This window comes from Saccoglossus kowalevskii, chromosome 2, assembly GCF_978046115.1.
Source record: "Saccoglossus kowalevskii chromosome 2, keSacKowa6.1, whole genome shotgun sequence".
Taxonomy (NCBI): Eukaryota; Metazoa; Hemichordata; class Enteropneusta; family Harrimaniidae; genus Saccoglossus; species Saccoglossus kowalevskii.
Window position 1 is genome coordinate 22425808 of NC_140642.1, and position 20860 is coordinate 22446667.

At 40.3% G+C, this 20860-nt stretch overlaps 25 non-coding genes across 25 annotated transcripts; all 25 read right to left on the reverse strand.

Annotated features, from left to right (window-relative positions):
* Positions 1-1376: 1376 nt before the first annotated feature.
* On the reverse strand, positions 1377-1450 carry TRNAI-AAU (transfer RNA isoleucine (anticodon AAU)). Its single transcript has one exon. It is a non-coding gene; the product is annotated as a tRNA-Ile (tRNA).
* Positions 1451-2306: 856 nt separating this feature from the next.
* Positions 2307-2380, reverse strand: TRNAI-AAU (transfer RNA isoleucine (anticodon AAU)). The gene has a single exon. It is a non-coding gene; the product is annotated as a tRNA-Ile (tRNA).
* Positions 2381-3243: 863 nt separating this feature from the next.
* TRNAI-AAU (transfer RNA asparagine (anticodon AUU)) lies at positions 3244-3317 on the reverse strand. The gene has a single exon. It is a non-coding gene; the product is annotated as a tRNA-Ile (tRNA).
* Positions 3318-4174: 857 nt separating this feature from the next.
* On the reverse strand, positions 4175-4248 carry TRNAI-AAU (transfer RNA isoleucine (anticodon AAU)). Its single transcript has one exon. It is a non-coding gene; the product is annotated as a tRNA-Ile (tRNA).
* An 863-nt stretch (positions 4249-5111) lies between these two features.
* TRNAI-AAU (transfer RNA isoleucine (anticodon AAU)) lies at positions 5112-5185 on the reverse strand. Its single transcript has one exon. It is a non-coding gene; the product is annotated as a tRNA-Ile (tRNA).
* Positions 5186-5580: 395 nt separating this feature from the next.
* On the reverse strand, positions 5581-5654 carry TRNAI-AAU (transfer RNA isoleucine (anticodon AAU)). Its single transcript has one exon. It is a non-coding gene; the product is annotated as a tRNA-Ile (tRNA).
* An 857-nt stretch (positions 5655-6511) lies between these two features.
* TRNAI-AAU (transfer RNA isoleucine (anticodon AAU)) lies at positions 6512-6585 on the reverse strand. The gene has a single exon. It is a non-coding gene; the product is annotated as a tRNA-Ile (tRNA).
* Positions 6586-7889: 1304 nt separating this feature from the next.
* On the reverse strand, positions 7890-7963 carry TRNAI-AAU (transfer RNA isoleucine (anticodon AAU)). The gene has a single exon. It is a non-coding gene; the product is annotated as a tRNA-Ile (tRNA).
* A 395-nt stretch (positions 7964-8358) lies between these two features.
* Positions 8359-8432, reverse strand: TRNAI-AAU (transfer RNA isoleucine (anticodon AAU)). Its single transcript has one exon. It is a non-coding gene; the product is annotated as a tRNA-Ile (tRNA).
* A 395-nt stretch (positions 8433-8827) lies between these two features.
* Positions 8828-8901, reverse strand: TRNAI-AAU (transfer RNA isoleucine (anticodon AAU)). The gene has a single exon. It is a non-coding gene; the product is annotated as a tRNA-Ile (tRNA).
* A 395-nt stretch (positions 8902-9296) lies between these two features.
* On the reverse strand, positions 9297-9370 carry TRNAI-AAU (transfer RNA isoleucine (anticodon AAU)). Its single transcript has one exon. It is a non-coding gene; the product is annotated as a tRNA-Ile (tRNA).
* Positions 9371-9765: 395 nt separating this feature from the next.
* On the reverse strand, positions 9766-9839 carry TRNAI-AAU (transfer RNA isoleucine (anticodon AAU)). Its single transcript has one exon. It is a non-coding gene; the product is annotated as a tRNA-Ile (tRNA).
* A 395-nt stretch (positions 9840-10234) lies between these two features.
* On the reverse strand, positions 10235-10308 carry TRNAI-AAU (transfer RNA isoleucine (anticodon AAU)). The gene has a single exon. It is a non-coding gene; the product is annotated as a tRNA-Ile (tRNA).
* A 395-nt stretch (positions 10309-10703) lies between these two features.
* Positions 10704-10777, reverse strand: TRNAI-AAU (transfer RNA isoleucine (anticodon AAU)). The gene has a single exon. It is a non-coding gene; the product is annotated as a tRNA-Ile (tRNA).
* Positions 10778-11169: 392 nt separating this feature from the next.
* Positions 11170-11243, reverse strand: TRNAI-AAU (transfer RNA isoleucine (anticodon AAU)). The gene has a single exon. It is a non-coding gene; the product is annotated as a tRNA-Ile (tRNA).
* Positions 11244-12548: 1305 nt separating this feature from the next.
* Positions 12549-12622, reverse strand: TRNAI-AAU (transfer RNA isoleucine (anticodon AAU)). The gene has a single exon. It is a non-coding gene; the product is annotated as a tRNA-Ile (tRNA).
* Positions 12623-14420: 1798 nt separating this feature from the next.
* TRNAI-AAU (transfer RNA isoleucine (anticodon AAU)) lies at positions 14421-14494 on the reverse strand. The gene has a single exon. It is a non-coding gene; the product is annotated as a tRNA-Ile (tRNA).
* A 395-nt stretch (positions 14495-14889) lies between these two features.
* On the reverse strand, positions 14890-14963 carry TRNAI-AAU (transfer RNA isoleucine (anticodon AAU)). Its single transcript has one exon. It is a non-coding gene; the product is annotated as a tRNA-Ile (tRNA).
* Positions 14964-15358: 395 nt separating this feature from the next.
* Positions 15359-15432, reverse strand: TRNAI-AAU (transfer RNA isoleucine (anticodon AAU)). Its single transcript has one exon. It is a non-coding gene; the product is annotated as a tRNA-Ile (tRNA).
* A 395-nt stretch (positions 15433-15827) lies between these two features.
* Positions 15828-15901, reverse strand: TRNAI-AAU (transfer RNA isoleucine (anticodon AAU)). Its single transcript has one exon. It is a non-coding gene; the product is annotated as a tRNA-Ile (tRNA).
* An 861-nt stretch (positions 15902-16762) lies between these two features.
* Positions 16763-16836, reverse strand: TRNAI-AAU (transfer RNA isoleucine (anticodon AAU)). Its single transcript has one exon. It is a non-coding gene; the product is annotated as a tRNA-Ile (tRNA).
* Positions 16837-17231: 395 nt separating this feature from the next.
* Positions 17232-17305, reverse strand: TRNAI-AAU (transfer RNA isoleucine (anticodon AAU)). The gene has a single exon. It is a non-coding gene; the product is annotated as a tRNA-Ile (tRNA).
* An 861-nt stretch (positions 17306-18166) lies between these two features.
* Positions 18167-18240, reverse strand: TRNAI-AAU (transfer RNA isoleucine (anticodon AAU)). The gene has a single exon. It is a non-coding gene; the product is annotated as a tRNA-Ile (tRNA).
* A 392-nt stretch (positions 18241-18632) lies between these two features.
* Positions 18633-18706, reverse strand: TRNAI-AAU (transfer RNA isoleucine (anticodon AAU)). Its single transcript has one exon. It is a non-coding gene; the product is annotated as a tRNA-Ile (tRNA).
* A 1305-nt stretch (positions 18707-20011) lies between these two features.
* Positions 20012-20085, reverse strand: TRNAI-AAU (transfer RNA isoleucine (anticodon AAU)). The gene has a single exon. It is a non-coding gene; the product is annotated as a tRNA-Ile (tRNA).
* Between the last annotated feature and the right edge of the window lie 775 nt (positions 20086-20860).

Consider the following 20860-nt stretch of genomic DNA (forward strand, 5'->3'; position numbering starts at 1 on the left):
CACGACCTCAGCGTTATTAGCACCGCGCTCTAACCAACTGAGCTAACCGGCAATTACGACATGCTAAAATTTCGGTAATCGTGTTTTGAAAACAAATACGATAGCACATTATTAAATCTGTGTCGTTCGAAGTGGTTATTGAAGGCTGATATTTTGTAAATTGAAATTCGCTGTATTATATTAACTAGTTTAAGGACGCACAACTAAGTGCTTGCAGAATGCAACGTCTGTTACCCACAAGATGCTGGTAGTAAAATAAGCCAATAGCATTCAAGAGAACGCAAAGCATTATGAGTGACCTACATGCAGATGATTCCCACGATGTCATTCGTCGCACTATTCTCACAATTTTACACTCGAGCAACAGCGGACTTAAATATCCAAACGTTGGTGCAACCAAATGCCGCCAATGGTGTTCAACAGACACACAAAATAAAGTCTGGCCGCTATGGGGATCGAACCCACGACCTTAGCGTTATTAGCACCGCGCTCTAACCAACTGAGCTAACCGGCCATTACGACATGCTAACATTTCGGTAATCGTGTTTTGAAAACAAATACAATAGCACATTATAAAATCTGTGCGTTTGGAAGTGGTTATTGAAGGCTGTTGTTTCGTAATTTGAAATTCGCTGTTTTATTCTAACTATTTCAAGGTCGCATAACTAAGTGATTGCAGAATGCAACTTCTATTAACCACAAAATGCTGGGAGTAAAGTCAGCCAATAGCGTTCAAGAGAACGCAAAGCATTTTGAGTGACCTACATGCAGATAATTCCCATGATGCCATTCTTCGCACTATTCTCACAATTTTACATTCGAGCAACATCGGATTTCAAATTTCATTTTCTAAACGTTGATGCAACCGATGCCGCCAATGGTGTTCAACCGACACACAAAATAAAGTCTGGCGGCTATGGGGATCGAACCCACGACCTCAGCGTTATTAGCACCGCGCTCTAACCAACTGAGCTATCCGGCCATTACGTCATGCTAGAATTTCTATAATCGTATTTTGAAAACAAATGCAATAGCACATTATCAAATCTCTGCGTTTCAAAAAGGTTATTGACGACTGTTGTTACATAATTTGAAATACAGAGTTTTATTCTAACAATTTTAAGGTCGCATAACTAAGTGCTTGCAGAATGCAACGTCTATTACCCACAAGATGCTGGGAGTAAAATAAGCCAATAGCGTTCAAGAGTACGCAAAGCATTTTGAGTGACCTACATGCAGATGATTCCCACAATGCCATTCGTCGCACTATTCTCACAATTTTACATTCGAGCAACATCGGATTTCAAATTTCATTTTCTAAACGTTGATGCAACCGATGCCGCCAATGGTGTTCAACAGACACACAAAATAAAGTCTGGCCGATATGGGGATCGAACCCACGACCTCAGCGTTATTAGCACCGCGCTCTAACCAACTGAGCTAACCGGCCATTACGACATGCTAAAATTTCGGTAATCGTGTTTTGAAAACAAATACGATAGCACATTATTAAATCTGTGTCGTTCGAAGTGGTTATTGAAGGCTGATATTTTGTAAATTGAAATTCGCTGTATTATATTAACTAGTTTAAGGACGCACAACTAAGTGCTTGCAGAATGCAACGTCTGTTACCCACAAGATGCTGGTAGTAAAATAAGCCAATAGCATTCAAGAGAACGCAAAGCATTATGAGTGACCTACATGCAGTTGATTCCCACGATGTCATTCGTCGCACTATTCTCACAATTTTACACTCGAGCAACAGCGGACTTAAATATCCAAACGTTGGTGCAACCAAATGCCGCCAATGGTGTTCAACAGACACACAAAATAAAGTCTGGCCGCTATGGGGATCGAACCCACGACCTTAGCGTTATTAGCACCGCGCTCTAACCAACTGAGCTAACCGGCCATTACGACATGCTAACATTTCGGTAATCGTGTTTTGAAAACAAATACAATAGCACATTATAAAATCTGTGCGTTTGGAAGTGGTTATTGAAGGCTGTTGTTTCGTAATTTGAAATTCGCTGTTTTATTCTAACTATTTCAAGGTCGCATAACTAAGTGATTGCAGAATGCAACTTCTATTAACCACAAAATGCTGGGAGTAAAGTCAGCCAATAGCGTTCAAGAGAACGCAAAGCATTTTGAGTGACCTACATGCAGATAATTCCCATGATGCCATTCTTCGCACTATTCTCACAATTTTACATTCGAGCAACATCGGATTTCAAATTTCATTTTCTAAACGTTGATGCAACCGATGCCGCCAATGGTGTTCAACCGACACACAAAATAAAGTCTGGCCGCTATGGGGATCGAACCCACGACCTCAGCGTTATTAGCACCGCGCTCTAACCAACTGAGCTAACCGGCCATTACGTCATGCTAGAATTTCTATAATCGTATTTTGAAAACAAATGCAATAGCACATTATCAAATCTCTGCGTTTCAAAAAGGTTATTGACGACTGTTGTTACATAATTTGAAATACAGAGTTTTATTCTAACTATTTTAAGGTCGCATAACTAAGTGCTTGCAGAATGCAACGTCTATTACCCACAAGATGCTGGTAGTAAAATAAGCCAATAGCGTTCAAGAGAACGCAAACCATTTTGAGTGACCTACATGCAGATGATTCCCACAATGCCATTCGTCGCACTATTCTCACAATTTTACATTCGAGCAACATCGGATTTCAAATTTCATTTTCTAAACGTTGATGCAATCAAATGCCGCCAATGGTGTTCAGCAGACACACAAAATAAAGACTGGCCGATATGGGGATCGAACCCACGACCTCAGAGTTATTAACACCGCGCTCTGACCAACTGAGCTAACCGGCCATTACGACATGCTAAAATTTCGGTAATCGTGTTTTGAAAACAAATACGATAGCACATTATTAAATCTGTGTCGTTCGAAGTGGTTATTGAAGGCTGTTGTTTCGTAATTTGCAATTCGCTGTTTTATTCTAACTATTTCAAGGTCGCATAACTAAGTGCTTGCAGAATGCAACTTCTATTACCCACAAGATGCTGGTAGTAGAATCAGCCAATAGCGTTCAAGAGTACGCAAAGCATTTTGAGTGACCTACATGCAGATGATTCCCATGATGCCATTCGTCGCACTATTCTCACAATTTTACATTCGAGCAACATCGGATTTCAAATTTCATTTTCTAAACGTTGATGCAACCGATGCCGCCAATGGTGTTCAACAGACACACAAAATAAAGTCTGGCCGATATGGGGATCGAACCCACGACCTCAGCGTTATTAGCACCGCGCTCTAACCAACTGAGCTAACCGGCCATTACGACATGCTAAAATTTCGGTAATCGTGTTTTGAAAACAAATACGATAGCACATTATTAAATCTGTGTCGTTCGAAGTGGTTATTGAAGGCTGATATTTTGTAATTTGAAATTCGCTGTATTATATTAACTAGTTTACGGACGCATAACTAAGTGCTTGCAGAATGCAACGTCTGTTACCCACAAGATGCTGGTAGTAAAATAAGCCAATAGCGTTCAAGAGAACGCAAAGCATTATGAGTGACCTACATGCAGATGATTCCCACGATGTCATTCGTCGCACTATTCTCACAATTTTACACTCAAGCAACAGCGGACTTAAATATCCAAACGTTGATGCAACCAAATGCCGCCAATGGTGTTCAACAGACACACAAAATAAAGACTGGCCAATATGGGAATCGAACCTACGACCTCAGCATTATTAGCACCGCGCTATAACCAACTGAGGTAACCGGCCATTACGTCATGCTAGAATTTCGATCGTCGTATTATGAAAACAACTGCAATAGCACATTATCAAATCTCTGCGTTTCAAACTAGTTATTGACGGCTGTTGTTACATAATTTGAAATACAGAGTTTTATCCTAACTAGTTCAAGGTCACATAACTAAGTGCTTGCAGAATGCAACTTCTGTTAACCACAAGATGTTGGTAGTAGAATCAGCCAATAGCGTTCAAGAGTACGCAAAGCATTTTGAGTGACCTACATGCAGATGATTCCCACGATGCCATTCGTCGCACCATTCTCACAATTTTACACTCGAGCAACAGCGTATTTTTAATTTCAATATCCAAACGTTGATGCAATCAAATGCCGCCAATGGTGTTCAACAGACACACAAAATAAAGACTGGCCGATATGGGGATCGAACCCACGACCTCAGCGTTATTAGCACCGCGCTCTAACCAACTGAGCTAACCGGCCATTACGACATGCTAACATTTCGGTAATCGTGTTTTGAAAACAAATACGATAGCACATTATTAAATATGTGTCGTTCGAAGTGGTTATTGAAGGCTGATATTTCGTAATTTGAAATTCGCTGTATTATTTTAACTAGTTTAAGGACGCATAACTAAGTGCTTGCAGAATGCAACGTCTATTACCCACAAGATGCTGGTAGTAGAATCAGCCAATAGCGTTCAAGAGTACGCAAAGCATTTTGAGTGACCTACATGCAGATGATTCCCACGATGCCATTCGTCGCACCATTCTCACAATTTTACACTCGAGCAACAGCGTATTTTAAATTTCAATATCCAAACGTTTATGCAATCAAATGCCGCCAATGGTGTTCAACAGACACACAAAATAAAGACTGGCCGATATGGGGATCGAACCCACGACCTCAGCGTTATTAGCACCGCGCTCTAACCAAGTGAGCTAACCGGCCATTACGACATGCTAAAATTTCCGTAATCGTGTTTTGAAAACAAATACGATAGCACATTATTAAATCTGTGTCGTTCGAAGTGGTTATTGAAGGCTGTTGTTTCGTAATTTGAAATTCGCTGTTTTATTCTAACTATTTCAAGGTCGCATAACTAAGTGCTTGCAGAATGCAACTTCTATTACCCACAAGATGCTGGTAGTAGAATCAGCCAATAGCGTTCAAGAGTACGCAAAGCATTTTGAGTGACCTACATGCAGATGATTCCCATGATGCCGTTCGTCGCACTATTCTCACAATTTTACATTCGAGCAACATCGGATTTCAAATTTCATTTTCTAAACGTTGATGCAACCGATGCCGCCAATGGTATTCAACAGACACACAAAATAAAGTCTGGCCGATATGGGGATCGAACCCACGACCTCAGCGTTATTAGCACCGCGCTCTAACCAACTGAGCTAACCGGCCATTACGACATGCTAAAATTTCGGTAATCGTGTTTTGAAAACAAATACGATAGCACATTATTAAATCTGTGTCGTTCGAAGTGGTTATTGAAGGTTGATATTTCGTAATTTGAAATTCGCTGTATTATATTAACTAGTTTAAGGACGCATAACTAAGTGCTTGCAGAATGCAACTTCTATTAACCACAAAATGCTGGTAGTGAAATAAGCCAATAGCGTTCAAGAGAACGCAAAGCATTTTGAGTGATCTGCATGCAGATGATTCCCATGATGCCATTCGTCGCACCATTCTCACAATTTTACACTCGAGCAACAGCGTATTTTAAATTTCAATATCCAAACGTTTATGCAATCAAATGCCGCCAATGGTGTTCAACAGACACACAAAATAAAGACTGGCCGATATGGGGATCGAACCCACGACCTCAGCGTTATTAGCACCGCGCTCTAACCAACTGAGCTAACCGGCCATTACGACATGCTAAAATTTCGGTAATCGTGTTTTGAAAACAAATACGATAGCACATTATTAAATCTGTGTCGTTAGAAGTGGTTATTGAAGGCTGATATTTTGTAATTTGAAATTCGCTGTATTATATTAACTAGTTTACGGACGCATAACTAAGTGCTTGCAGAATGCAACGTCTGTTACCCACAAGATGCTGGTAGTAAAATAAGCCAATAGCGTTCAAGAGAACGCAAAGCATTATGAGTGACCTACATGCAGATGATTCCCATGATGTCATTCGTCGCACTATTCTCACAATTTTACACTCGAGCAACAGCGGACTTCAATATCCAAACGTTGATGCAACCAAATGCCGCCAATGGTGTTCAACAGACACACAAAATAAAGACTGGCCAATATGGGAATCGAACCCACGACCTTAGCGTTATTAGCACCGCGCTATAACCAACTGAGGTAACCGGCCATTACGTCATGCTAGAATTTCGATCGTCGTATTATGAAAACAACTGCAATAGCACATTATCAAATCTCTGCGTTTCAAACTAGTTATTGACGGCTGTTGTTGCATAATTTGAAATACAGAGTTTTATCCTAACTAGTTCAAGATCACATAACTAAGTGCTTGCAGAATGCAACTTCTGTTAACCACAAAATGCTGGGAGTAAAGTCAGCCAATAGCGTTCAAGAGAACGCAAAGCATTTTGAGTGACCTACATGCAGATGATTCCCATGATGCCATTCGTCGCACTATTCTCACAATTTTACATTCGAGCAACATCGGATTTCAAATTTCATTTTCTAAACGTTGATGCAATCAAATGCCGCCATTGGTGTTCAACAGACACACAAAATAAAGACTGGCCGATATGGGGATCGAACCCACGACCTCAGCGTTATTAGCACCACGCTCTAACCAACTGAGCTAACCGGCCATTACGACATGTTAAAATTTTGGTAATCGTGTTTTGAAAACAAATACGATAGCACATTATTAAATCTGTGTCGTTCGAAGTGGTTATTGAAGGCTGATATTTTGTAATTTGAAATTCGCTGTATTATATTAACTAGTTTAAGGACGCATAACTAAGTGCTTGCAGAATGCAACGTCTGTTACCCACAAGATGCTGGTAGTAAAATAAGCCAATAGCGTTCAAGAGAACGCAAAGCATTATGAGTGACCTACATGCAGATGATTCCCACGATGTCATTCGTCGCACTATTCTCACAATTTTACATTCGAGCAACATCGTATTTCAAATTTCATTTTCTAAACGTTGATGCAATCAAATGCCGCCAATGGTGCTCAACAGACACACAAAATAAAGACTGGCCGATATGGGGATCGAACCCACGACCTCAGCGTTATTAGCACCGCGATATAACCAACTGAGCCAACCGGCCATTACGACATGCTAAAGTTTCGGTAATCGTATTTTGAAAACAAATGCAATAGCACATTATCAAATCTCTGCGTTTCAAAAAGGTTATTGACGACTGTTGTTACATAATTTGAAATACAGAGTTTTATTCTAACTATTTTAAGGTCGCATAACTAAGTGCTTGCAGAATGCAACGTCTATTACCCACAAGATGCTGGTAGTAAAATAAGCCAATAGCGTTCAAGAGTACGCAAAGCATTTTGAGTGACCTACATGCAGATGATTCCCACAATGCCATTCGTCGCACTATTCTCACAATTTTACACTCGAGCAACAGCGAACTTCAATATCCAAACGTTGATGCAACCAAATGCCGCCAATGGTGTTCAACAGACACAAAATGAAGACTGGCCAATATGGGAATCGAACCCACGACCTTAGCGTTATTAGCACCGCGCTCTAACCAACTGAGGTAACCGGCCATTACGTCATGCTAGAATTTCGATCGTCGTATTATGAAAACAACTGCAATAGCACATTATCAAATCTCTGCGTTTCAAACTAGTTATTGACGGCTGTTGTTACATAATTTGAAATACAGAGTTTTATTCTAACTAGTTCAAGGTCACATAACTAAGTGCTTGCAGAATGCAACTTCTATTGACCACAAGATGCTGGTAGTAAAGTCAGCCAATAGCGTTCAAGAGAACGCAAAGCATTTTGAGTGACCAACATGCAGATGATTCCCATGATGCCAATTTTACATTCGAGCAACATCGGATTTCAAATTTCATTTTCTAAACGTTGATGCAATCAAATGCCGCCAATGGTGTTCAACAGACACACAAAATAAAGACTGGCCGATATGGGGATCGAACCCACGACCTCAGCATTATTAGCACCGCGCTCTAACCAACTGAGCTAACCGGCCATTACGACATGCCAAAATTTCGGTAATCGTGTTTTGAAAACAAATACGATAGCACATTATTAAATCTGTGTCGTTCGAAGTGGTTATTGAAGGCTGATATTTCGTAATTTGAAATTCGCTGTACTATTTTAACTAGTTTAAGGACGCATAACTAAGTGCTTGCAGAATGCAACGTCTATTACCCACAAGATGCTGGTAGTAGAATCAGCCAATAGCGTTCAAGAGTACGCAAAGCATTTTGAGTGACCTACATGCAGATGATTCCCACGATGCCATTCGTCGCACCATTCTCACAATTTTACACTCGAGCAACAGCGTATTTTAAATTTCAATATCCAAACGTTGATGCAATCAAATGCCGCCAATGGTGTTCAACAGACACACAAAATAAAGACTGGCCGATATGGGGATCGAACCCACGACCTCAGCGTTATTAGCACGGCGCTCTAACCAACTGAGCTAACCGGCCATTACGACATGTTAAAATTTCGGTAATCGTGTTTTGAAAACAAATACGATAGCACATTATTAAATCTGTGTCGTTCGAAGTGGTTATTGAAGGCTGATATTTCGTAATTTGAAATTCGCTGTTTTATTCTAACTATTTCAAGGTCGCATAACTAAGTGCTTGCAGAATGCAACGTCTATTATCCACAAGATGCTGGTAGTAGAATCAGCCAATAGCGTTCAAGAGTACGCAAAGCATTTTCAGTGACCTACATGCAGATGATTCCCACGATGCCATTCGTCGCACCATTCTCACAATTTTACACTCGAGCAACAGCGTATTTTTAATTTCAATATCCAAACGTTGATGCAATCAAATGCCGCCAATGGTGTTCAACAGACACACAAAATAAAGACTGGCCGATATGGGGATCGAACCCACGACCTCAGCGTTATTAGCACCGCGCTCTAACCAACTGAGCTAACCGGCCATTACGACATGCTAACATTTCGGTAATCGTGTTTTGAAAACAAATACGATAGCACATTATTAAATCTGTGCGTTTCAAAAAGGTTATTGACGACTGTTGTTACATAATTTGAAATACAGAGTTTTATTCTAACTATTTTAAGGTCGCATAACTAAGTGCTTGCAGAATGCAACGTCTGTTAACCACAAAATGCTGGGAGTAAAGTCAGCCAATAGCGTTCAAGAGAACGCAAAGCATTTTGAGTGACCTACATGCAGATGATTCCCATGATGCCATTCGTCGCACTATTCTCACAATTTTACATTCGAGCAACATCGGATTTCAAATTTCATTTTCTAAACGCTGATGCAATCAAATGCCGCCATTGGTGTTCAACAGACACACAAAATAAAGACTGGCCGATATGGGGATCGAACCCACGACCTCAGCGTTATTAGCACCGCGCTCTAACCAACTGAGCTAACCGGCCATTACGACATGTTAAAATTTCGGTAATCGTGTTTTGAAAACAAATACGATAGCACATTATTAAATCTGTGTCGTTCGAAGTGGTTATTGAAGGCTGATATTTCGTAATTTGAAATTCGCTGTTTTATTCTAACTATTTCAAGGTCGCATAACTAAGTGCTTGCAGAATGCAACGTCTATTACCCACAAGATGCTGGTAGTAGAATCAGCCAATAGCGTTCAAGAGTACGCAAAGCATTTTGAGTGACCTACATGCAGATGATTCCCACGATGCCATTCGTCGCACCATTCTCACAATTTTACACTCGAGCAACAGCGTATTTTTAATTTCAATATCCAAACGTTGATGCAATCAAATGCCGCCAATGGTGTTCAACAGACACACAAAATAAAGACTGGCCGATATGGGGATCGAACCCACGACCTCAGCGTTATTAGCACCGCGCTCTAACCAACTGAGCTAACCGGCCATTACGACATGCTAACATTTCGGTAATCGTGTTTTGAAAACAAATACGATAGCACATTATTAAATCTGTGCGTTTCAAAAAGGTTATTGACGACTGTTGTTACATAATTTGAAATACAGAGTTTTATTCTAACTATTTTAAGGTCGCATAACTAAGTGCTTGCAGAATGCAACGTCTGTTAACCACAAAATGCTGGGAGTAAAGTCAGCCAATAGCGTTCAAGAGAACGCAAAGCATTTTGAGTGACCTACATGCAGATGATTCCCATGATGCCATTCGTCGCACTATTCTCACAATTTTACATTCGAGCAACATCGGATTTCAAATTTTATTTTCTAAACGCTGATGCAATCAAATGCCGCCATTGGTGTTCAACAGACACACAAAATAAAGACTGGCCGATATGGGGATCGAACCCACGACCTCAGCGTTATTAGCACCGCGCTCTAACCAACTGAGCTAACCGGCCATTACGACATGTTAAAATTTCGGTAATCGTGTTTTGAAAACAAATACGATAGCACATTATTAAATCTGTGTCGTTCGAAGTGGTTATTGAAGGCTGATATTTCGTAATTTGAAATTCGCTGTTTTATTCTAACTATTTCAAGGTCGCATAACTAAGTGCTTGCAGAATGCAACGTCTCTTATCCACAAGATGCTGGTAGTAGAATCAGCCAAAAGCGTTCAAGAGTACGCAAAGCATTTTGAGTGACCTACATGCAGATGATTCCCACGATGCCATTCGTCGCACCATTCTCACAATTTTACACTCGAGCAACAGCGTATCTTTAATTTCAATATCCAAACGTTGATGCAATCAAATGCCGCCAATGGTGTTCAACAGACACACAAAATAAAGACTGGCCGATATGGGGATCGAACCCACGACCTCAGCGTTATTAGCATCGCGCTCTAACCAACTGAGCTAACCGGCCATTACGTCATGCTGGCATTTCTATAATCGTATTTTGAAAACAAATGCAATAGCACATTATCAAATCTCTGCGTTTCAAAAATGTTATTGACGGCTGTTACATAATTTGAAATACAGAGTTTTATTCTAACTGTTTCAAGGTCGCATAACTAAGTGCTTGCAGAATGCAACGTCTATTATCCACAAGATGCTGGTAGTAGAATCAGCCAATAGCGTTCAAGAGTACGCAAAGCATTTTGAGTGACCTACATGCAGATGATTCCCACGATGCCATTCGTCGCACCATTCTCACAATTTTACACTCGAGCAACAGCGTATTTTTAATTTCAATATCCAAACGTTGATGCAATCAAATGCCGCCAATGGTGTTCAACAGACACACAAAATAAAGACTGGCCGATATGGGGATCGAACCCACGACCTCAGCGTTATTAGCATCGCGCTCTAACCAACTGAGCTAACCGGCCATTACGTCATGCTGGCATTTCTATAATCGTATTTTGAAAACAAATGCAATAGCACATTATCAAATCTCTGCGTTTCAAAAATGTTATTGACGGCTGTTACATAATTTGAAATACAGAGTTTTATTCTAACTAGTTCAAGGTCGCATAACTAAGTGCTTGCAGAATGCAACTTCTATTAACCACAAGATGCTGGTAGTAAAGTCAGCCAATAGCGTTCAAGAGAACGCAAAGCATTTTGAGTGACCTACATGCAGATGATTCCCACGATCCCATTCGTCTCACTATTCTCACAATTTTACATTCGAGCAACAGCGGATTTCATATTTAATTTTCCAAACGTTGATGCAACCGAATGCCGCTAACGGTGTTCAACAGATACACAAAATAAAGACTGGCCGTTATGGGGATCGAATCCACGACCTTAGCGTTATTAGCACAGCGCTATAACCAACTGAGGTAACCGGCCATTACGTCATGCTAGAATTTCGATCGTCGTATTATGAAAACAACTGCAATAGCACATTATCAAATCTCTGCGTTTCAAACTAGTTATTGACGGCTGTTGTTACATAATTTGAAATACAGAGTTTTATCCTAACTAGTTCAAGGTCACATAACTAAGTGCTTGCAGAATGCAACTTCTGTTAACCACAAAATGCTGGGAGTAAAGTCAGCCAATAGCGTTCAAGAGAACGCAAAGCATTTTGAGTGACCTACATGCAGATGATTCCCATGATGCCATTCGTCGCACTATTCTCACAATTTTACATTCGAGCAACATCGGATTTCAAATTTCATTTTCTAAACGCTGATGCAATCAAATGCCGCCATTGGTGTTCAACAGACACACAAAATAAAGACTGACCTCAGCGTTATTAGCACCGCGCTCTAACCAACTGAGCTAACCGGCCATTACGACATGTTAAAATTTCGGTAATCGTGTTTTGAAAACAAATACGATAGCACATTATTAATTCTGTGTCGTTCGAAGTGGTTATTGAAGGCTGATATTTCGTAATTTGAAATTCGCTGTATTATTTTAACTAGTTTAAGGACGCATAACTAAGTGCTTGCAGAATGCAACGTCTATTACCCACAAGATGCCGTAGTAGAATCAGCCAATAGCGTTCAAGAGTACGCAAAGCATTTTGAGTGACCTACATGCAGATGATTCCCACGATGCCATTCGTCGCACTATTCTCACAATTTTACATTCGAGCAACATCGGATTTCAAATTTCATTTTCTAAACGCTGATGCAATCAAATGCCGCCATTGGTGTTCAACAGACACACAAAATAAAGACTGGCCGATATGGAGATCGAACCCACGACCTCAGCGTTATTAGCACCGCGCTCTAACCAACTGAGCTAACCGGCCATTACGACATGTTAAAATTTCGGTAATCGTGTTTTGAAAACAAATACGATAGCACATTATTAAATCTGTGTCGTTCGAAGTGGTTATTGAAGGCTGATATTTCGTAATTTGAAATTCGCTGTTTTATTCTAACTATTTCAAGGTCGCATAACTAAGTGCTTGCAGAATGCAACGTCTATTACCCACAAGATGCTGGTAGTAGAATCAGCCAATAGCGTTCAAGAGTACGCAAAGCATTTTGAGTGACCTACATGCAGATGATTCCCACGATGCCATTCGTCGCACCATTCTCACAATTTTACACTCGAGCAACAGCGTATTTTTAATTTCAATATCCAAACGTTGATGCAATCAAATGCCGCCAATGGTGTTCAACAGACACACAAAATAAAGACTGGCCGATATGGGGATCGAACCCACGACCTCAGCGTTATTAGCATCGCGCTCTAACCAACTGAGCTATCCGGCCATTACGTCATGCTGGCATTTCTATAATCGTATTTTGAAAACAAATGCAATAGCACATTATCAAATCTCTGCGTTTCAAAAATGTTATTGACGGCTGTTACATAATTTGAAATACAGAGTTTTATTCTAACTAGTTCAAGGTCGCATAACTAAGTGCTTGCAGAATGCAACTTCTATTAACCACAAGATGCTGGTAGTAAAGTCAGCCAATAGCGTTCAAGAGAACGCAAAGCATTTTGAGTGACCTACATGCAGATGATTCCCACGATCCCATTCGTCTCACTATTCTCACAATTTTACATTCGAGCAACAGCGGATTTCATATTTCATTTTCCAAACGTTGATGCAACCGAATGCCGCTAACGGTGTTCAACAGATACACAAAATAAAGACTGGCCGTTATGGGGATCGAATCCACGACCTCAGCGTTATTAGCACTGCGGTCTAACCAACTGAGCTAACCGGCCATTACGACATGCCAAAATTTCGGTAATCGTGTTTTGAAAACAAATACGATAGCACATTATCAAATCTCTGCGTTTCAAAAAGGTTATTGACGACTGTTGTTACATAATTTGAAATACAGAGTTTTATTCTAACTATTTTAAGGTCGCATAACTAAGTGCTTGCAGAATGCAACGTCTATTACCCACAAGATGCTGGTAGTAAAATAAGCCAATAGCGTTCAAGAGTACGCAAAGCATTTTGAGTGACCTACATGCAGATGATTCCCACAATGCCATTCGTCGCACTATTCTCACAATTTTACATTCGAGCAACAGCGGATTTCATATTTCATTTTCCAAACGTTGATGCAACGAATGCCGCCAACGGTGTTCAACAGACACACAAAATAAAGACTGGCCGATATGGGGATCGAATCCACGACCTCAGCGTTATTAGCATCGCGCTCTAACCAACTGAGCTAACCGGCCATTACGACATGTTAAAATTTCGGTAATCGTATTTTGAAAACAAATGCAATAGCACATTATCAAATCTCTGCGTTTCAAAAAGGTTATTGACGACTGTTGTTACATAATTTGAAATACAGAGTTTTATTCTAACTATTTTAAGGTCGCATAACTAAGTGCTTGCAGAATGCAACGTCTGTTAACCACAAAATGCTGGGAGTAAAGTCAGCCAATAGCGTTCAAGAGAACGCAAAGCATTTTGAGTGACCTACATGCAGATGATTCCCATGATGCCATTCGTCGCACTATTCTCACAATTTTACATTCGAGCAACATCGGATTTCAAATTTCATTTTCTAAACGCTGATGCAATCAAATGCCGCCATTGGTGTTCAACAGACACACAAAATAAAGACTGGCCGATATGGGGATCGAACCCACGACCTCAGCGTTATTAGCACCGCGCTCTAACCAACTGAGCTAACCGGCCATTACGACATGTTAAAATTTCGGTAATCGTGTTTTGAAAACAAATACGATAGCACATTATTAATTCTGTGTCGTTCGAAGTGGTTATTGAAGGCTGATATTTCGTAATTTGAAATTCGCTGTTTTATTCTAACTATTTCAAGGTCGCATAACTAAGTGCTTGCAGAATGCAACGTCTATTATCCACAAGATGCTGGTAGTAGAATCAGCCAATAGCGTTCAAGAGTACGCAAAGCATTTTGAGTGACCTACATGCAGATGATTCCCACGATGCCATTCGTCGCACCATTCTCACAATTTTACACTCGAGCAACAGCGTATTTTTAATTTCAATATCCAAACGTTGATGCAATCAAATGCCGCCAATGGTGTTCAACAGACACACAAAATAAAGACTGGCCGATATGGGGATCGAACCCACGACCTCAGCGTTATTAGCACCGCGCTCTAACCAACTGAGCTAACCGGCCATTACGACATGCTAACATTTCGGTAATCGTGTTTTGAAAACAAATACGATAGCACATTATTAAATCTGTGCGTTTCAAAAAGGTTATTGACGACTGTTGTTACATAATTTGAAATACAGAGTTTTATTCTAACTATTTTAAGGTCGCATAACTAAGTGCTTGCAGAATGCAACGTCTGTTAACCACAAAATGCTGGGAGTAAAGTCAGCCAATAGCGTTCAAGAGAACGCAAAGCATTTTGAGTGACCTACATGCAGATGATTCCCATGATGCCATTCGTCGCACTATTCTCACAATTTTACATTCGAGCAACATCGGATTTCAAATTTTATTTTCTAAACGCTGATGCAATCAAATGCCGCCATTGGTGTTCAACAGACACACAAAATAAAGACTGGCCTATATGGGGATCGAACCCACGACCTCAGCGTTATTAGCACCGCGCTCTAACCAACTGAGCTAACCGGCCATTACGACATGTTAAAATTTCGGTAATCGTGTTTTGAAAACAAATACGATAGCACATTATTAAATCTGTGTCGTTCGAAGTGGTTATTGAAGGCTGATATTTCGTAATTTGAAATTCGCTGTTTTATTCTAACTATTTCAAGGTCGCATAACTAAGTGCTTGCAGAATGCAACGTCTATTATCCACAAGATGCTGGTAGTAGAATCAGCCAAAAGCGTTCAAGAGTACGCAAAGCATTTTGAGTGACCTACATGCAGATGATTCCCATGATGCCATTCGTCGCACCATTCTCACAATTTTACACTCGAGCAACAGCGTATCTTTAATTTCAATATCCAAACGTTGATGCAATCAAATGCCGCCAATGGTGTTCAACAGACACACAAAATAAAGACTGGCCGATATGGGGATCGAACCCACGACCTCAGCGTTATTAGCATCGCGCTCTAACCAACTGAGCTAACCGGCCATTACGTCATGCTGGCATTTCTATAATCGTATTTTGAAAACAAATGCAATAGCACATTATCAAATCTCTGCGTTTCAAAAATGTTATTGACGGCTGTTACATAATTTGAAATACAGAGTTTTATTCTAACTAGTTCAAGGTCGCATAACTAAGTGCTTGCAGAATGCAACTTCTATTAACCACAAGATGCTGGTAGTAAAGTCAGCCAATAGCGTTCAAGAGAACGCAAAGCATTTTGAGTGACCTACATGCAGATGATTCCCACGATCCCATTCGTCTCACTATTCTCACAATTTTACATTCGAGCAACAGCGGATTTCATATTTCATTTTCCAAACGTTGATGCAACCGAATGCCGCTAACGGTGTTCAACAGATACACAAAATAAAGACTGGCCGTTATGGGGATCGAATCCACGACCTCAGCGTTATTAGCACTGCGGTCTAACCAACTGAGCTAACTGGCCATTACGACATGCTAAAATTTCGGTAATCGTGTTTTGAAAACAAATACGATAGCACATTATCAAATCTCTGCGTTTCAAAAAGGTTATTGACGACTGTTGTTACATAATTTGAAATACAGAGTTTTATTCTAACTATTTTAAGGTCGCATAACTAAGTGCTTGCAGAATGCAACGTCTGTTAACCACAAAATGCTGGGAGTAAAGTCAGCCAATATCGTTCAAGAGAACGCAAAGCATTTTGAATGACCTACATGCAGATGATTCCCATGATGCCATTCGTCGCACTATTCTCACAATTTTACATTCGAGCAACATCGGATTTCAAATTTTATTTTCTAAACGCTGATGCAATCAAATGCCGCCATTGGTGTTCAACAGACACACAAAATAAAGACTGGCCGATATGGGGATCGAACCCACGACCTCAGCGTTATTAGCACCGCGCTCTAACCAACTGAGCTAACCGGCCATTACGACATGTTAAAATTTCGGTAATCGTGTTTTGAAAACAAATACGATAGCACATTATTAAATCTGTGTCGTTCGAAGTGGTTATTGAAGGCTGATATTTCGTAATTTGAAATTCGCTGTTTTATTCTAACTATTTCAAGGTCGCATAACTAAGTGCTTGCAGAATGCAACGTCTATTATCCACAAGATGCTGGTAGTAGAATCAGCCAAAAGCGTTCAAGAGTACGCAAAGCATTTTGAGTGACCTACATGCAGATGATTCCCACGATGCCATTCGTCGCACCATTCTCACAATTTTACACTCGAGCAACAGCGTATCTTTAATTTCAATATCCAAACGTTGATGCAATCAAATGCCGCCAATGGTGTTCAACAGACACACAAAATAAAGACTGGCCGATATGGGGATCGAACCCACGACCTCAGCGTTATTAGCATCGCGCTCTAACCAACTGAGCTAACCGGCCATTACGTCATGCTGGCATTTCTATAATCGTATTTTGAAAACAAATGCAATAGCACATTATCAAATCTCTGCGTTTCAAAAATGTTATTGACGGCTGTTACATAATTTGAAATACAGAGTTTTATTCTAACTAGTTCAAGGTCGCATAACTAAGTGCTTGCAGAATGCAACTTCTATTAACCACAAGATGCTGGTAGTAAAGTCAGCCAATAGCGTTCAAGAGAACGCAAAGCATTTTGAGTGACCTACATGCAGATGATTCCCACGATCCCATTCGTCTCACTATTCTCACAATTTTACATTCGAGCAACAGCGGATTTCATATTTCATTTTCCAAACGTTGATGCAACCGAATGCCGCTAACGGTGTTCAACAGATACACAAAATAAAGACTGGCCGTTATGGGGATCGAATCCACGACCTCAGCGTTATTAGCACTGCGGTCTAACCAACTGAGCTAACCGGCCATTACGACATGCTAAAATTTCGGTAATCGTGTTTTGAAAACAAATACGATAGCACATTATCAAATCTCTGCGTTTCAAAAAGGTTATTGACGACTGTTGTTACATAATTTGAAATACAGAGTTTTATTCTAACTATTTTAAGGTCGCATAACTAAGTGCTTGCAGAATGCAACGTCTATTACCCACAAGATGCTGGTAGTAAAATAAGCCAATAGCGTTCAAGAGTACGCAAAGCATTTTGAGTGACCTACATGCAGATGATTCCCACAATGCCATTCGTCGCACTATTCTCACAATTTTACATTCGAGCAACAGCGGATTTCATATTTCATTTTCCAAACGTTGATGCAACCGAATGCCGCCAACGGTGTTCAACAGACACACAAAATAAAGACTGGCCGATATGGGGATCGAACCCACGACCTCAGCGTTATTAGCATCGCGCTCTAACCAACTGAGCTAACCGGCCATTACGTCATGCTGGCATTTCTATAATCGTATTTTGAAAACAAATGCAATAGCACATTATCAAATCTCTGCGTTTCAAAAATGTTATTGACGGCTGTTACATAATTTGAAATACAGAGTTTTATTCTAACTGTTTCAAGGTCGCATAACTAAGTGCTTGCAGAATGCAACGTCTATTATCCACAAGATGCTGGTAGTAGAATCAGCCAATAGCGTTCAAGAGTACGCAAAGCATTTTGAGTGACCTACATGCAGATGATTCCCACGATGCCATTCGTCGCACCATTCTCACAATTTTACACTCGAGCAACAGCGTATTTTTAATTTCAATATCCAAACGTTGATGCAATCAAATGCCGCCAATGGTGTTCAACAGACACACAAAATAAAGACTGGCCGATATGGGGATCGAACCCACGACCTCAGCGTTATTAGCATCGCGCTCTAACCAACTGAGCTAACCGGCCATTACGTCATGCTGGCATTTCTATAATCGTATTTTGAAAACAAATGCAATAGCACATTATCAAATCTCTGCGTTTCAAAAATGTTATTGACGGCTGTTACATAATTTGAAATACAGAGTTTTATTCTAACTAGTTCAAGGTCGCATAACTAAGTGCTTGCAGAATGCAACTTCTATTAACCACAAGATGCTGGTAGTAAAGTCAGCCAATAGCGTTCAAGAGAACGCAAAGCATTTTGAGTGACCTACATGCAGATGATTCCCACGATCCCATTCGTCTCACTATTCTCACAATTTTACATTCGAGCAACAGCGGATTTCATATTTAATTTTCCAAACGTTGATGCAACCGAATGCCGCTAACGGTGTTCAACAGATACACAAAATAAAGACTGGCCGTTATGGGGATCGAATCCACGACCTTAGCGTTATTAGCACAGCGCTATAACCAACTGAGGTAACCGGCCATTACGTCATGCTAGAATTTCGATCGTCGTATTATGAAAACAACTGCAATAGCACATTATCAAATCTCTGCGTTTCAAACTAGTTATTGACGGCTGTTGTTACATAATTTGAAATACAGAGTTTTATCCTAACTAGTTCAAGGTCACATAACTAAGTGCTTGCAGAATGCAACTTCTGTTAACCACAAAATGCTGGGAGTAAAGTCAGCCAATAGCGTTCAAGAGAACGCAAAGCATTTTGAGTGACCTACATGCAGATGATTCCCATGATGCCATTCGTCGCACTATTCTCACAATTTTACATTCGAGCAACATCGGATTTCAAATTTCATTTTCTAAACGCTGATGCAATCAAATGCCGCCATTGGTGTTCAACAGACACACAAAATAAAGACTGACCTCAGCGTTATTAGCACCGCGCTCTAACCAACTGAGCTAACCGGCCATTACGACATGTTAAAATTTCGGTAATCGTGTTTTGAAAACAAATACGATAGCACATTATTAATTCTGTGTCGTTCGAAGTGGTTATTGAAGGCTGATATTTCGTAATTTGAAATTCGCTGTATTATTTTAACTAGTTTAAGGACGCATAACTAAGTGCTTGCAGAATGCAACGTCTATTACCCACAAGATGCCGTAGTAGAATCAGCCAATAGCGTTCAAGAGTACGCAAAGCATTTTGAGTGACCTACATGCAGATGATTCCCACGATGCCATTCGTCGCACTATTCTCACAATTTTACATTCGAGCAACATCGGATTTCAAATTTCATTTTCTAAACGTTGATGCAATCAAATGCCGCCATTGGTGTTCAACAGACACACAAAATAAAGACTGGCCGATATGGGGATCGAACCCACGATCTCAGCGTTATTAGCACCGCGCTCTAACCAACTGAGCTAACCGGCCATTACGACATGTTAAAATTTCGGTAATCGTGTTTTGAAAACAAATACGATAGCACATTATTAATTCTGTGTCGTTCGAAGTGGTTATTGAAGGCTGATATTTCGTAATTTGAAATTCGCTGTTTTATTCTAACTATTTCAAGGTCGCATAACTAAGTGCTTGCAGAATGCAACGTCTATTATCCACAAGATGCTGGTAGTAGAATCAGCCAATAGCGTTCAAGAGTACGCAAAGCATTTTGAGTGACCTACATGCAGATGATTCCCACGATGCCATTCGTCGCACCATTCTCACAATTTTACACTCGAGCAACAGCGTATTTTTAATTTCAATATCCAAACGTTGATGCAATCAAATGCCGCCAATGGTGTTCAACAGACACACAAAATAAAGACTGGCCGATATGGGGATCGAACCCACGACCTCAGCGTTATTAGCATCGCGCTCTAACCAACTGAGCTATCCGGCCATTACGTCATGCTGGCATTTCTATAATCGTATTTTGAAAACAAATGCAATAGCACATTATCAAATCTCTGCGTTTCAAAAATGTTATTGACGGCTGTTACATAATTTGAAATACAGAGTTTTATTCTAACTAGTTCAAGGTCGCATAACTAAGTGCTTGCAGAATGCAACTTCTATTAACCACAAGATGCTGGTAGTAAAGTCAGCCAATAGCGTTCAAGAGAACGCAAAGCATTTTGAGTGACCTACATGCAGATGATTCCCACGATCCCATTCGTCTCACTATTCTCACAATTTTACATTCGAG